General features: G+C 38.4%; 1 pseudogene; it reads left to right on the plus strand.

The window, feature by feature from the left end:
* The first annotated feature begins 797 nt into the window (after positions 1-797).
* Positions 798-17,912, plus strand: LOC120207137 (annotated as a pseudogene).
* Positions 17,913-18,176: the final 264 nt, after the last annotated feature.

The following is an 18,176-nucleotide window of genomic DNA, read 5'->3' on the forward strand; positions in this document are numbered from 1 at the left end:
GCAAAATTATTTTCAAAATGATGATGATGATGATCCGTAATATTTTATAAAATTATTTATATTTTGAAAGGGTCAAAAACGCATCAGAAAGTGTCAAGTGGTAATTGGTAGACATAATTGTATTGTGTAATTTAATGTAGGAATAATTTTATAGAAAGTATTTAAAAATTTGCTAGATCTGTAAAATATTCTTAAACAGTGCCTAACAAATAATTAATTTATGTTAAGGTGATATTTATGTAAAAACGCCAAATATTTTCTTGGATTTCAATTGAAGACGCCTAGAGATCCCAAAAAATAATCAACACCACACAGAGAGATCCCAAAACCCTGTAGAAAATAACTAGATCAGGAATTAATCGGATGAGTGCATTAGATTAGGAATTAAACATTCCCACGTTCTTATATGGGCCCTTTTGCCCTTTTGCTAGCTTAAATTTTAATTATGCCTCAAAATCTTTATAATAAAAGAAATATAAAAGTTGTTTAATGTCAAATAAATAACATTATTGCCTGTGTATTATTTTCAAAACTGAACTTTGAGTTATTTAAATTTTATCATTGAATTTTAGTTGGATACCAAATAAATAACATTATTGCTCATCTTTGGGACCACATGGATATGGTCCGGGAAACGTCCTATAGCAACAGAAAATAACTATATTAACGATAAACAGACCAGACATTGAAATGAAAATTGCTTGTCCTAAAACTCGAGAGGCTAAGATTGGGTCAACTCCCTCCTTAGTTTTCATGGTCATCCTAGTTTATAGCCCTAATCGAACACCTCCTAAAACAAAATTGAAAGAAAAAGAAATAGAGAGAGAGATTGATTTTTCTTCATATCGACTCGCTTGAATTCATAGAGTTGAAGAAACTAAAACCAGAAGATTCAAAGGGGGTTCATTAAAAGTGTGCCAAAATTGCGAATACTAAGGAGTATGAGCAGCAAAATGCAGAGGGGACGACTAATCCATCCTCTGCTGGTTCATCACCTACGCAGAAACTTATGGGCGATCGACCTCGCAGTGAACCATCACGGATCTCCCCCTTTGAAGTTACCGAGCTGCATCTGGCACTGACTGGTTTAGTCCTCGAGGGAGGAGATTATCCTCCGATTCAAAGCTTCGCAGACGTGAAAAACATATGGTGTATCGAGTATTCCAAGCTATGGGCCATAGCTACTCCTATTGCATTCAATATTTGGTGCAATTATGGAATCAACTCTTTCACTAATATCTTTGCCGGCCATATCGGTGATATCGAGCTTTCGGCTGTCGCCATTGCTTTATCTCGTTGGTAATGCTCAATCGCACATAGTATTAGAAATACTATTGGGAATAGGTATTTATAATCTGGATATTCCACTTACTTAGAACAAGGGGACTCTCGCGCACCGCTATCCGTCTCGGCTTGGCTCGTGGTCGTGGTAATACGTGTCTTCGACACGTCCGCGTGAATATTATCTTTTTAGAAGAATTTCTCTTTGAAAGAAACAAATAAAAAAATGTGTGAAAGATTTCAACTGATATTTCAATTGATTTATGAGAGTTATCAGAAATTAAATCAAAAGCGTTAAGATTTAATTTCAGGAGTTACATGATATAATATCAGGAGTTATAACAGCTGAATAATGATGCAATGAATCTGGACTATTTTTGAGTTAAATTCATATAAACGTTTTAGCTGTTACAAAGAATGATTTTAATCCTGATTTTTTATATGGACGATTTTAACTCTATTTCTAGCCTATAAATAGAGAGCCGAATCCAGCTTCTCAACTCACTCTCAATATTTCAGAATTCACTCTCCAAGTGTTTTCTAAAGTTCTCTCTGTGTGCTTTTTGATCAGAAGTGTAATACCATCAGTAGTCCACTCCGGTTTCGGGTGTACGAAATTCGGAGCGAACGTATTAACCTCGGGGGACGGTCCGCCTACTGCAGCGATTACACACATCGAGACGAATTCATTTATAAGACAGTAGTTATACCACGACACGGTTTACGAATCTGTTCTTTTTCAATTATTGTTTATCTTTCCTGTTAGTGCTAACGGTGTGGTTTTACAGTCTATTTTACCAACATATCTGTCTTTGCAAACTTCTCTTTTGGCTTCTTGGTTAGCTTATCTAACGTTGTCTGTCGTTTATTAAGAGCAAAATCTTTACACTTGTTCGTTACATCTACAGCTTGGAATGGCTAGTGCGTTTGAGACGCTATGCGGGCAGGCATTTGGCGCTGGACAAATTGACATGCTAGGCGAATACATGGAGCGATCATGGATAATCTTATTCGGGGCCTGTTTTGCGTTGTTTCCGCTCTACTTATACGCTACTCCACTCCTGAAACTCCTCGGACAAGAGCCTGAAATTGCAGATCTTGCCGGTGATTTCACCATGCAAGTTGTACCTCAAATGTTCTCATTAACAATCAATTTCCCAACACAGAAGTTCCTACAGGCACAGAACAAGGTTGGAGTCTTGGCCTGGATAGGCCTTGCCGCCTTCATTGGACATATTGTGATAATTTACCTATTCGTTATCGCGTTCAAGTGGGGTACCATCGGTGCTACTATGGCTTATGAATGACATCGCAGCTTGGATGGTTGCCCTGGCTCAACTTGTGTATGTAGTTTGCTGTTGCAAGGATGGTTGGACCGGGTTATCGTGTTAGCCTTTAAGGATCTTTGGGGTTTCACCAAACTTTCTATAGCTTCGGCCGTGATGCTTTGCTTGGTATTTCATGATGATCATTGTTCTCACCGGTCACCTTGACGATCCGTTCATTGCAGTTGGCTCGCTTTCCATCTGGTACTGATATCAAAATCATTATTCTAAATCTCTCTTTTATTTTTAATCAATTGAGCTTCATTTCAACTCAATGTTTCAGCATGAACATCAATGGCTGGGAAGGCATGTTGTTTATAGGAATAAATGCAGCTATAAGGTAACAAAAAAAAAAAAAAACAACGTTCTTATGTAAAATACCCAGCCCCTATGGAGAACTGATGTCGAACTTGATTGGTCTTCTCAGTGTGAGAGTGTCAAATGAGCTCGGATCAGAGCATCGAAATATTCGTTGATAATCACGGTAATACAGTCGCTTCTCATAGGAATACTTTCGGCACTGGCAATCTTGGCTACGCAAAACAAATTTGCTTTCATCTTTACGAATAGCATAGAGATGCAAAAGGCCGTGGCTCGTTTGGCTCATCTTCTTGGCATAACCATGGTGTTGAACAGTGTGCAGCCGGTTATATCAGGTGAGCAGTCGAATTGAAACCCCTCACCACCCAAACGAGCGATCAAATGATTTTGTGCCGTCGTGTTGCGATTGCAGGTGTTGCCGTGGGAGGAGGTTGGTGTTGGTTTTTGGCAAAAGTCCCACATTAGTTGTGTATAAGGAGGAGGGGAAATTCTTTTGTTATAAATAAAGCCCTCATCCTCCTTAGTTAATAATCCCACAAATATAAGCATTCTTCTATTTTAAAGGCTATTTGTATTCTTTCTCTCTTTGTAATATTTCCTCTATTAGTAAAATATTTTGGTGTTCTCTTTTATGTCTATTTAATAGCTATTGTCGGGTATAGTTGTTGTTAATTATTGTCCTATTAAAATTACTTGTCTTGGTAGTTCTGTCTAAGGAAAGTGGGTTTTAAGAGGGACCATTGTGACCCCTCCTCTTTCCTGGGAATCTACCTTGGGGTGATTTTTAGTACAATCGTTTTCACACTAGTCACCTAGATAATAGTTTTCAAGGTGAATTGTTATTGGTGGAAATTAACCCAAATTTCACAACAATTGGTATCAGCGCTCTTGGTTTATTTTAGTATGCTCTGTGGTTGCGGCTTAGGCTGATCTTCCACATCAGAAAAATTTCCTTGGGATAATTGACATTCCGCATTGGCAACTATTAAATAGAATTTGTAGCAGAAATGGCAGACGCTTCTTCATCTTCAATTTTGGCAAAAAATGCTGTGACAAATGTTAGATTTGCAGTGGAGATTTTTGATGGCACCGGTCATTTCGGCATGTGGCAAAGCGAGGTTCTAGATGCCCTATTTCAACAGGGTCTAGACATTGCTATTGAAGGAGAGAAACCAGATGATGTTGAGGAGAAAGAATGGAAGAGAATCAATAGAATGACATGTGGTACTATTCGATCGTGTCTTTCTAGAGAGCAGAAGTATGCATTTTCTAAGGAAACTTCTGCAAGTAAATTATGGAAGGCACTGGAGGAGAAATTTTTAAAGAAAAGCGGTCAGAACAAACTCTACATGAAAAAGAGATTGTTCCGCTTCAACTATGTACCAGATACCACTATGAATGATCACATTACTAGCTTTAATCAGCTGGTGACTGATCTGATGAATATGGACGTGACTTTTGAAGACGAAGATCTGGCTTTGATGTTGATGGGATCACTTCCTGATGAGTTTGAGTATCTTGAAACTACTATACTTCATGGGAAGGTTGATGTGTCTCTCAGTGAAGTAACTGCTGCCTTGTATAGTTATGAATTGAGAAAGAAAGACAAACAAGAAAACACAAGTGTCGAAGCAGAAGCTCTTGTTGTTAGAGGCCGTTCCAAGAGCCAGAATAAAGGAAGCAAAGGGAGATCGAAGTCAAAGTCCAGATTGAGCAAAGATGAATGTGCCTTTTGTCGAGAAAAAGGGCACTGGAAGAAAGAATGTCCCAGGCTAAAGAATAAAGGCAAACCTGAAAGGGGGAAGGCTGTCTCAGAATCAAATGTGGTCGAGTATGATGATGGAGATTCAGATTTCACATTCGCTGCTACGCCATCAACCAGTTGTTCCAGTTCATGACTGTTAGATTCAGCTTGTAGCCACCATATGACCCCCAATAGAGAATGATTCTTTGATTTTAAAGAACTAAAAGGTGGAATTGTCTACACAACAAATAATTCCCCTCTTGACACACTTGGGATTGGTTCAATTCGCTTGAGGAATCAGGATGGATCAATCAGAACCTTAACAGGTGTCCATTATGTACCAGATTTAATGAGAAATCTCATCTCTGTGGGAACCTTAGAGTCAAAAGGTTTAGAAGTAAGGGCAAAAGATGGTATGAGGATTATCTCTGGTGCACTGGTGATAATGAAGGGAATCCGAAAAAGAAACAATGTGTATTACTTTCTGGGTAGTACAATTGTTGGGACAGCAGCAGTGGCAGCTTCTACTGATGAACAGGAGTCAGAAGCAACCAGGTTATGGCATATGCGCTTGGGGCATGTTGGTGAAAAATCCTTGAAATTACTGATAGATCAAGGATTATTGAAGGGTGCTCGGGCTTGCAAATTAGCTTTTTGTGAGCATTGCATCAAAGGGAAGAAGACGAGGGTGAAATTTGGAACAGCAATCCATGATACTAAAGGTATTTTGGATTATGTTCATTCAGATGTATGGGGGCCTTCTAAGACAACTTCATTGGGAGGAACACACTATTATGTCACCTTTGTTGATGATTTTTCCCGGAGAGTTTGGGTGTATCCAATGAAGACAAAGGATGAGGTGCTAGGTTTTTTCCTTAAATGGAAAAATATGATAGAGACTCAAACAGGCAGAAAAATCAAACGTCTCCGTACAGACAATGGTGGAGAGTACAAAAATGATCAATTTCTGAAAGTCTGTGAAGAGGAAGGTATTGTTAGGCACTTCACTGTCAGAGGTACACCACAACAGAATGGGGTGACAGAGCGTATGAACCGGACATTAGTGGAGAAGGTTCGGTGTATGTTGTCTAATGCTGGGTTAGGCAAAGAATTTTGGGCTGAGGCTTTGGTCTATGCTTGTCACCTTGTCAACCGCTTACCATCGACTGCTATTGGTGGTAAAACACCATCAGAGAAATGGTTTGGAGTACCTGCTACAGATTATGATTCCTTACATGTGTTTGGTTCCACTGCATACTACCATGTTAAGGAGTCAAAGCTGGATCCAAGAGCAAAGAAGGCGATCTTTATGGGGATCACCTCTGGTGTGAAAGGCTATCGTCTTTGGTGTCCAGAAACAAAGAAAATAATCTTCAGCAGGGATGTTACCTTTGATGAATCTACCATGTTGAGAAAGGTGACTTCAGAAAAATTGGAGCAGACAGATAGAACTCCCAAACAGGTGGAGTTTGAAGGAAGCAAATTTGTCCCAACCAGTAAAGAAACTGATGTTGACTCTCCTATGGTAGAAGAAGAGTCAGATGAAGAAGAGGTTCAGACCCAAGAACCACCACAGCAACATGAATCAATTGCACTCAGAAAGGGAAAGAGGACCATTAGACAACCTGCTCGTTATACTGATATGGTCTCTTTTGCATCACCAATTGCAATTGATGACGTTCCTGCCACTTTTAATGAAGCAGTTCAAAGTTCAGAACATAAAAAGTGGAGGATCGCCATGAATGAAGAAATGCAATCCCTTCAAAAGAATCAGACGTGGAAACTAGCTAGTCTTCCGAAGGGAAAGAAGGCAATTGGGTGCAAGTGGGTATATGCAAAGAAAGATGGTTTTCATGACAAAAATAACATCCGCTACAAAGCAAGATTGGTGGCTAAAGGCTACGCTCAAACGGAGGGAGTTGATTATAATGAAGTATTTTCTCCAGTTGTAAAACATTCCTCCATCAGAATTTTGTTGGCTTTGGTAGCGCAGTTGGATTTGGAACTAGTTCAGATGGATGTAAAAACTGCATTTTTACATGGAGACTTGGATGAGGAAATCTACATGATTCAGCCAGATGCATTCAAAGTTGCTGAAAAAGAAGAGATGGTGTGCAAATTAGAAAAATCGTTGTACGGATTGAAGCAATCTCCAAGGCAGTGGTACAAGCGATTTGACAAGTTTATGATAGGGCAGAAGTACACAAGAAGCAAATATGATCATTGTGTGTATTTACGCGAGCTAGAAGATGGATCCTATATATATCTTCTTCTTTATGTTGATGATATACTGATAGCTTCCAGGAGTCAGACAGAAATTGCGAAACTAAAGACTCAATTGAACAGGGAGTTTGAGATGAAGGATCTTGGTGAAGCGAAGAAGATTCTAGGCATGGAGATATCAAGGGATAAGAAATTGGGGAGGATTTGTTTGTCTCAGAAAGAATATCTGAGGAAGGTACTAAAACGTTTTGGCATAAATGAGATGTCAAAACCAATTAGTACACCTCTTGTAACACCCCCAACCCATACCCGACCCGGATATGAGTCGGAGATACTACATTGACTTTAAAACACAACTCTTAATAAATAATAGTAAAATATTTGTACTTGTATTAAGAAAATACAATAATATACATACTGTAATATAAGTTTATCAAAATATTCAGAGCATACACAACTTAACCCTTTAATTACATGCCAACTGCTATTTACATCACAAAATGACCTACTGATTAAGTTGCTTCTGATCTGATGGTTGCAGGAGTAATACTGTCAAGCTGCTTCACCTGTCTCTTCTAATTTCCCGGATCCTACGTGTGAAACACTCACACGCTAAGTCATCGACTTAGTGAGGCAATAATAATAAGGCAATGTAATGTAATGAAAATGTCAGGATCATATGAGATGAGATGCAAACATGTACTTAATCAATATAGTATACTTCATCAAAATCCATACATGTAAGCGTATGACTAACATTCATTATTCTGTATTAATAAGTTTATTGGCCCATGATAGCATATTGAGAACCTAAGGTATTGAGTAATGTGAGGTTGTGCACTATGCTGTCACCACAGCTTGTATAAATGCACCGAAGTGCCCGTAGAATTGCACCGAAGTGCCCGTAGAATTGCACCGAAGTCCCCGTAGAATTATGTCCATAAGGACCACGTAGAATTATTTAAGAATCATATACATATACTATAGATCAAGTATGTGTCTTTCAAGACTTCACACAGGTTCCAAAGGATATACATATGTCCTAAAGAACCGAGTATACCCTCTACCCTTGGCATGCCAACTATACCTATAGTTCTCATCTACATAACATGGGCTTATACATTTCCTGTAGTTCATATCGCGTAGTCATATTGTTTCCATACCTTTATCACATAGACATATCAATTTCATACCTTTATCACATAGCCCATATAACTTTTTCTGTATATTCATGTCATGCAATACACATAATAAATTCATGTCATGTATCATAATATGGAATGTGATCATATATCAAAATATGGAATCTAGACTTATCACAAGTCTAGAACTGAATATAATACTATATTCATGCTATGCATATGCACTCACCTATACTTCTTTGCCTTTTCCTCGATCGATCCTACTTGTAGATTGTTCCCGAACTCGAGTAGGCTCGGTATCTACATAAACATAATTTTTAAGATGATCATCAGACGTCTATGTCTTGAAATTAAGCTTTAATAGCTTACTAATTTAAAGAATCTATAGCTTAGTCTTGCTTTATTTTCTTTCTTCTTCTTTTTCTCATGGGGGAATCGGTTCCCCCCCTTGGGGTATCGATTCCCCTCAAGCAATCTGGAATTTCATATACGATGAGGAGGTATCGGTTCCCCCCCCTGGGGTATCGATTCCCCTCTAGCATTCTGGAAATCATATTCGTTGAAGGGGTATCGGTTCCCCTTGAATGGGTACCGATTCCCCTAACCCAGAAATCCTATTTGAGCCCAGAAATCATCTAATTTCAGCTCAAACATACTTATTTCAATCCCTTTAACACTCTTAGCTCTCATACACTTACTTAAACTAATTATTATCCATTCAATACCTCTAAAACTAAGAAAACTACTCATCCATATAGAATTGAAGAATCTTACTCCAATTTCAACTTGTTCTAATTTCAATTCTATTACTTCATACTTCTTAATTAGCTTATTGACAAGTCAAAAATCTGATTTAAACATCAAAAACTCATCCATATCAAATTTCATCTAAAAACTCATTTTCCAAATCATTCTCTAAATCACTTATCTTGTTGTTTTAATGTCCTATAAGGTTTCCTTTATCTTATATAACATACAAACTTTCATTTCCAATCTTAACAATCAAAGAAACTACCAAGTTCAGTTTCTTACCTTCAATTGCAAGCCCACGTTGGAGAAGGAAGAGAAGAAACTAAGAAAGAAGGAATGAGAGTATTCTGGAACCTAATACTCCACGTGGTTCTCATATATCCCATAACATCTTATTTTAATTAAAATTTCCTTCCAAATGACCATTTGGTCCCTACCTTCATTTCATATTACTAACCTTTATTTTTAAACTATATAATCATTCTACTTAAATCCCCAAATGTTGAAACTTTGCAAATCAATCACTCACCCGACATGGAGATGTTACAATCTCTCCCCCTTAAGAAAATTCGTCCTCGAATTTTTCATTGCACGAACAAATGAGGTATTGATATCGCATATCCTCTTCACGCTCCCACGTTGCTTCTTCTACTTTGTGATTTCTCCACAATACTTTGACCAAAGGAATAATCTTGTTCCTCAATTGCTTAACTTCATGTGCTAAAATTTGAATCGGTTCTTCATCATAAGTCAAGTCAGGACGAACCTCAATCTCTTCTGGTTCACGATATGAGAAGGGTCAGATCTATATCTTCGAAGCATTGAAACGTGAAAAACATCATGTATCTTTTCCATCTCAGGTGGTAAAGTTAGCTGATATGCTACAGGTCCTACTCTCTTTACAATCTCATATGGTCCAATAAACCGAGGACTCAATTTTCCTTTCCGACCAAATCTCAACACCTTCTTCCATGGAGACACTTTTAAAAACACTTTATCTCCAACTTGAAATTCAATTTCTTTCCTTTTAAGATCAGAATAGGACTTTTGCCGATCAGAGGCCACTTTGAGGTTATGCTGAATTTCTCGAACTTTCTGTTCTACATCCTGAATTAAATCCGGACCAAGAACACTTCGGTCTTTGAGTTCATACCAATTTAATGGAGTACGACATTTTCTTCCATATAATGCTTCATAGGGGGCCATCTTATACTAGACTGATAACTATTGTTGTAAGCGAACTCTGCCAGCGGTAAATACTTTTCCCATGATCCTTTAAATTCCATTACGCATGCTCTCAACATATCTTCCAATATCTGAATAGTTCTCTGATTGCCCATCAGTCTGAGGATGAAAAGCCGTACTAAAGTTTAAACGAGTCCCCAACGCTCCATGCAAAGATTTCCAGAATCTAGAAGTGAATCGAGGGTCTCGATCAGAGACTATGGAAACAGGTACTCCATGCAATCTAATAACTTCTCTAATATACAGCTCTGCATACTTTTCCATAGAGAAATCAGTTCTAACAGGAGGAAATGCGCTGACTTAGTTTAATCGATCAACAATTACCCAGATTGATTCTCTTTTGTTCGGAGTCAAGGGTAACCCCGAAACAAAATCCATCGTAACATTTTCCCATTTCCATTGAGGAATGAAAAGCGGTTGCAATAATCCTGATGGAACTTGATGCTCGGTTTTGACTTGTTGACATATCAAACACTTAGACACAAATTCTGTGATGCTTCGCTTCATCCCTGACCACCAAAATCGATCCTTCAATCCATATACATCTTGGTTCCACCCGGGTGCATCGTTAACGGACTGCAATGAGCCTCTGTTAATATCTCCTTCTTCAAGTCGTCATTGTCGGGTATTACAATTCTTCCTTTACAATATAGATTTCCATCTGACTTAACCTCAAAGTCTTAGTCTCTTTGTTCTTTACTTGCTCAATTCTTTTCAAACACCTTTCATCTTTACTTTGCAATTCTCCTATTCGTTCCCACCATGCTGTTAAGGGTTAATTCTGCACAAAGACCACCGTCTCCCGTTAAAGATAATCTTGCATCCATAGCTCGTAAAGCTGTAAACGTCTTTCTACTCAGAGCATCTGCTACCACATAGCCTTTCCGGGATGATAGTCAATTATCACATCATAATCCTTTAAGAACTCTACCCATCTACGTTGCCTCAATTCAATTCTTTTTGAGTCATCAGGTACTTCAGGCTCTTATATCCGTATATAAGTAACAACGCTCCCCATAAAGATAATGACGCCAAATCCTGAGAGCGAATACTACAGCAGCCATTTCTAGATCATGAGTGGGGTAATTCCTTTCATGTGGTTTCAACTGTCTCGATGCGTACGCTACCACTTTTCCTTCTTGCATTAATACACACCCCAACCCGTTATGGGATGCGTCACTGTATACTACAAAATTCTTGCCAGATTCCGGTTGAACTAATATCGGAGTTTCCGTCAGAATTCTCTTTAAAGCTTCGAAGCTTTCTTTACATTCAGAAGTCCAAGCAAAGGATACGTTCTTTCTCATTAGCTTTGTTAGAGGCAGCACAATCATCGAAAATTCTTAACGAATCTTCGATAGTAACCGGCAAGTCCCAGAAAACTCCGAACTTCAGACACATTCTTAGGAACTTCCCAATCCATTATAGCTTTAACCTTTTGAGGGTCTACTCTAATCCCAACTGCCGAGATCACATGTCCCAGGAAAATTACTTCCTTTAACCAAAACTCACATTTGGACAATTTGGCATACAACTTTTATCTCTTAAAATTTGCAAGACGATCCTCAGATGTGTGCTATGCTCTTCATGGGATTTCGAGTACACCAGTATGTCATCAATAAAGACAACCACAAACTGGTCCAAGTAGGGCTGAAAAATCCTGTTCATGAGATCCATGAAAGCAGCAGGTGCATTCGTTACTCCGAATGGCATTACGATAAATTCATAATGACCATATCTCGTTCTGAAAGCTGTCTTGGAATATCTTTCTCCTGGATCTTCAATTGATGATAACCCGAACGTAGATCAATCTTCGAAAATACCGAAGCTCCTTTTAGTTGATCAAACAAATCATCAATGCGCGGAAGGGGATACTTGTTCTTGATGGTCACCTTATTGAGCTGTCGATAGTCAATGCAAAGACGCATTGATCCATCCTTCTTTTAACAAAAACACCGGAGCTCCCCAAGGCGATACACTTGGTTGGATAAATCCCTTCTCTAGCAATTCTTGTAATTGATTCTTTAACTCTTGCAATTCTTTCGGAGCCATTCGATAAGGTGCCATTGCAATCGGAGCTGTTCCCGGCATTATTTCAATTTGGAATTCTACCTCTCTATCCGGAGGTAATCCTGGCAATTCAGCAGGAAAAACATCAGGGAACTCTAGAACTATTGGAATTTCCTCTAACATTTTCTCTTGAGCTCTTGAATCAATCACATTTGCAAGGAAACCCTGACATCCTTGTAGCAATAATTTCTTGGCAGACATCACTGATATTACATTGCTAAAGGATAAACTTTTCACTGCTCACACTTATCTGTTCCTTTGGACTTTTCAGAGTTACCTTTTTCAATCTGCAACTAACATCTCCATAATACCGGAACAACCAATCCATTCCCAGAATCACTTCAAACTCATCAAAGGGTAATTCCATCAGATTAGCAGGGAATTCAATTCCCTGAACCTTTATGGGACACCCCTTACAGACTTTATTCACCCGGGCACTATGGCCTAACGGAGTTGTTACTATAATCTCATTACTCGTAGCTTCTAAGGGAATCCCCAACTCCTTTACTAACTTACTTGTAATATAAGAATAATTAGAACCCGGATCAATCAGTACCAGTACTAATTTATCATACAACTGAAAAGTACCTGCTATAATATCAGGATCATCACGGTCTTCACTTGTCTTTAGGTTGTATACTCGAGCAGTGGATCGAACTTCAGGTTAAGCAGAGAATTCAGACGGGTTCCTTCCTCTGCCTCTTCCTCGTCCTCTTTGTGAGAAAGAACCAGCTCTTCCAGATGGTGCCGGCTCACCAACAATCAAGGGACAATCCCGGACAAAATGTCCGGCCTCTCCGCATCGAAAACAAGTCCCAGCTATCATACGACAATCCCATAATGGTTTTTCCCGCAGTGCTCACACTGTTTCCTTGACCCGGAGTAGATCTCCCAGCACCGGATTCCACTGACTGCGTCTGTCTAGTTCTTGCCTGACTTGCTCCCCTAGCAGACGATGCAACTGATTCTGATCTAGTTTGTGATCGAAATCCCGAGTCTCTTCCCCTTTTTGTTGGTGTTGAACCAGAATAAGTAGTCGTCCTCTTTGATGTCTGAACTCTTGAGTCCCCAAATCTTTCATTCTGAGCCCTTTCAAGAGCTTTTGCACGATTGATCGCCTCCTGGAACGAGGACAAGTTTAATGCTATCAACATTTCTTTAAGTCTAGGGCGCAAGCCCTCCACGAACCATTCACAAGCATCTTTCTCAGTAGGCACAACCTCAGCTGCAAACCTGCTCAGCTTATTAAATTCACATTCGTACTCATACACAGAGCGGCTCATCTGCTTCAAATTCATAAATTCTTGCTTCATTTGTCGGATAAACTGATCTCCAATATACTTGTTTTTAAATTCTTCTAAAAACAAAGACCAAGTCAACCGGTCGGTTGACATTCTCATGGTGACATTCGTCCACCATATCCTCGCCTGACCCCTTAATAACAACACAGCTCTATCTAATTTCTCCACTTCGGAACAGTGGAGACCATCTAACATGATTTTCAAATCATTCAACCAAAGATCCGCTGACACCGGACCTTCCTCAGCTTCTCCCTTAAATTCGGGAGCTCCTAAACTTCTCAACTCCTTTGCTACATTAATTCTTGGAGTTAGTGGAACAGGAGGTTGAAGACGCGTCAGAATAGCGTCTAACGTTCTGAAGAACGTATCTTGATCTTGCACAGGCACTCCTTGAGATGCCTGTTCTTCACCTTGCCTGGCCAGGGCAGGTGAATTACTGCTTTCAGCATGCCTATCTTCTCCCGCTTCACTTCGGGAGCTATTATGTCCGGACATCTAATAAGAATAAACACATTATCCTATTAGCAAAACAGCATACTCATACTATACCAGATCAGAAGTTCTCACTATTTGTTGGCATGTATTCCATTTAAAGACTCCATAGACTCTGGTTTATGCCTAGAATCGGCTAAACCATGGCTCTGATACCATTAAATGTAACACCCCAACCCATACCCGACCCGGATATGAGTCGGAGATACTACATTGACTTTAAAACACAACTCTTAATAAATAATAGTAAAATATTTGTACTTGTATTAAGAAAATACAATAATATACATACTGTAATATAAGTTTATCAAAATATTCAGAGCATACACAACTTAACCCTTTAATTACATGCCAACTGCTATTTACATCACAAAATGACCTACTGATTAAGTTGCTTCTGATCTGATGGTTGCAGGAGTAATACTGTCAAGCTGCTTCACCTGTCTCTTCTAATTTCCCGGATCCTACGTGTGAAACACTCACACGCTAAGTCATCGACTTAGTGAGGCAATAATAATAAGGCAATGTAATGTAATGAAAATGTCAGGATCATATGAGATGAGATGCAAACATGTACTTAATCAATATAGTATACTTCATCAAAATCCATACCTGTAAGCGTATGACTGTAACATTCATTATTCTGTATTAATAAGTTTATTGGCCCATGATAGCATATTGAGAACCTAAGGTATTTGAGTAATGTGAGGTTGTGCACTATGCTGTCACCACAGCTCGTATAAATGCACCGAAGTGCCCGTAGAATTGCACCGAAGTGCCCGTAGAATTGCACCGAAGTGCCCGTAGAATTATGTCCATAAGGACCACGTAGAATTCTTTAAGAATCATATACATATACTATGGATCAAGTATGTGTCTTTCAAGACTTCACACAGGTTCCAAAGGATATACATATGTCCTAAAGAACCGAGTATACCCTCTACCCTTGGCATGCCAACTATACCTATAGTTCTCATCTACATAACATGGGCTTATACATTTCCTGTAGTTCATATCGCGTAGTCATATTGTTTCCATACCTTTATCACATAGACATATCAATTTCATACCTTTATCACATAGCCCATATAACTTTTTCTGTATATTCATGTCATGCAATACACATAATATAAATTCATGTCATGTATCATAATATGGAATGTGATCATATATCAAAATATGGAATCTAGACTTATCACAAGTCTAGAACTGAATATAATACTATATCATGCTATGCATATGCACTCACCTATACTTCTTTGCCTTTTCCTCGATCGATCCTACTTGTAGATGTTCCCGAACTCGAGTAGGCTCGGTATCTACATAAACATAATTTTAAGATGATCATCAGACGTCTATGTCTTGAAATTAAGCTTTAATAGCTTACTAATTTAAGAATCTATAGCTTAGTCTTGCTTTATTTTCTTCTTCTTCTTTTCTCATGGGGGAATCGGTTCCCCCCCTTGGGGTATCGATTCCCCTCAAGCAATCTGGAATTTCATATACGATGAGGGGGTATCGGTTCCCCCCCCTGGGGTATCGATTCCCCTCTAGCATTCTGGAAATCATATTCGTTGAAGGGGTATCGGTTCCCCTTGAATGGGTACCGATTACCCTAACCCAGAAATCCTATTTTGAGCCCAGAAATCATCTAATTTCAGCTCAAACATACTTATTTCAATCCCTTTAACACTCTTAGCTCTCATACACTTACTTAAACTAATTATTATCCATTCAATACCTCTAAAACTAAGAAAACTACTCATCCATATAGAATTGAAGAATCTTACTCCAATTTCAACTAGTTCTAATTTCAATTCTATTACTTCATACTTCTTAATTAGCTTATTGACAAGTCAAAAATCTGATTTAAACATCAAAAACTCATCCATATCAAAATTTCATCTAAAAACTCATTTTCCAAATCATTCTCTAAATCACTTATCTTGTTGTTTTAATGTCCTATAAGGTTTCCTTTATCTTATATAACATACAAACTTTCATTTCCAATCTTAACAATCAAAGAAACTACCAAGTTCAGTTTCTTACCTTCAATTGCAAGCCCACGTTGGAGAAGGAAGAGAAGGAACTAAGAAAGAAGGAATGAGAGTATTCTGGAACCTAATACTCCACGTGGTTCTCATATATCCCATAACATCTTATTTTAATTAAAATTTCCTTCCAAATGACCATTTGGTCCCTACCTTCATTTCATATTTACTAACCTTTATTTTTAAACTATATAATCATTCTACTTAAATCCCCAAATGTTGAAACTTTGCAAATCAATCACTCACCCGACATGGAGGATGTTACACCTCTTGCTCCTCATTTCAAGCTCGGTGCATCCATGTCACCTAAGGATGATGCAGAACGGGAATACATGTCAAAGGTTCCGTATGCAAGTGCTGTTGGTAGCTTGATGTATGCAATGGTGTGTACGAGACCCGATATTTCACAGGCAATTGGGGTTGTGAGCAGGTATATGCATGATCCTGGAAAGGAGCATTGGCAAGCTGTGAAATGGATTCTGCGGTATATTCTGAACATCGTAGATGTTGGTTTGGTCTTTCAGCAGGACAAACAAGATGGTCAGTGTGTATTTGGGTATTGTGATTCAGACTATGCAGGTGATTTGGACAAGCGTCGATCAACTACTGGTTATGTGTTTATATTTGCAAAGGCACCAATCAGTTGGAAGTCCACCTTACAGTCAACAGTGGCTTTGTCTATTACAGAGGCAGAGTATATGGCAGTTACAAAGGCTATGAAGGAGGCAATTTGGCTTCAAGGGTTGCTTGGTGAATTAGGAATGGAACAAAAGCACATCAAAGTGCACTGTGACAGTCAGAGTGCTATTCATTTAGCAAAGAATCAGGTTTACCATGCAAGGACGAAGCACATCGATGTTCGATATCACTTTGTACGAGAGATTCTAGAAGAAGGTGGAGTCATAATCCAGAAGATTCGGACCACTGAGAATCCTGCTGATATATTGACAAAAGTGGTAATTGCGGTCAAGTTTAAACATTGTTTAGACTTGGTCAATATTGTTACAAATTAAAAGATTGTTTTTTTAGAGATGTGTGTGAAATTTGCCAAGGTGGAGATTTGTTGGTTTTTGGCAAAAGTCCCACATTGGTTGTGTATAAGGAGGAGGGGAAATTCTTTTGTTATAAATAAAGCCCTCCTCCTCCTTAGTTAATAATCCCACAAATATAAGTCTTTTTCTATTTTAAAGGCTATTTGTATTCTCTCTCTTTGTAATATTTCCTCTATTAGTGAAATATTTTGGTGTTCTCTTTTATGTCTATTTAATAGCTATTGTCGGGTATAGTTGTTGTTAATTATTGTCCTATTAAAATTACTTGTCTTGGTAGTTCTGTCTAATGAAAGTGGGTTTTAAGAGAGACCATTGTAACCCCTCCTCTTTCCTGGGAATCTACCTTGGGGTGATTTTTAGTACAATCGTTTTCACACTAGTCACCTAGATAATAGTTTTCAAGGTGAATTGTTATTGGTGGAAATTAACCTAAATTTCACAACAGTTGGCAAGCCCTGGTAGCTTATGTAAACTTGTTCTGCTATGTATTACGTTGTCGGCCTCCCACTCGGATTTTTTCTCGGCTATCATAACCATTCTGGGGTGGAGGTAATTTCATGGTTCCGTATCACATTGCTCCCATTATTGTATCACTTAATATTCAAGACTCCATTTATTATTGCAGGGAATCTGGATTGGTTAGATTTGTGGGACATTCTTGCAGACATTAATCCTCCTGTATATCATCTACAAAACTAACTGGAACACAGAGGTGGGGACGTCCTCTTTCGTAAACATTAATGAATGTATATATTCAGCTACAGGCTTGTCAAAATTCTAAACATGGGATCCATCCTTTTACAGGTTGAACATGCATTGGAACGAATGCGGCAATGGGGAGCTGAAATGGCGTCCCCCACAATGGAACCAACCAGTCCCAGTAAACCTATGACCTACTTTGTACACTTTCTGTAACATATGCATATAAACAGAACACATGTAGTATGTATCTTTTAGTTTGTTGTTGCTAAGATTCCCAGCATTCCAGCATTTGATAAAATCCAGCATTGAAGTAATTAAAATTAGCATGTAGCATGTTTCTAACAGTATTAATTAAATCAATTTAATCGCATATAAAAATTCAAATCAACATCAAACTAATTATTTACTATAAGATAAAAGATTTATTTCAATATTCATAATAACAATAACTTTATGAATAATGTAAAGATGACATGG

The sequence above is a fragment of the Hibiscus syriacus genome, unplaced genomic scaffold (genome assembly GCF_006381635.1).
Source record: "Hibiscus syriacus cultivar Baekdansim isolate YM2019G1 unplaced genomic scaffold, ASM638163v2 tig00014370_pilon, whole genome shotgun sequence".
In the NCBI taxonomy this organism is placed as follows: Eukaryota; Viridiplantae; Streptophyta; class Magnoliopsida; order Malvales; family Malvaceae; genus Hibiscus; species Hibiscus syriacus.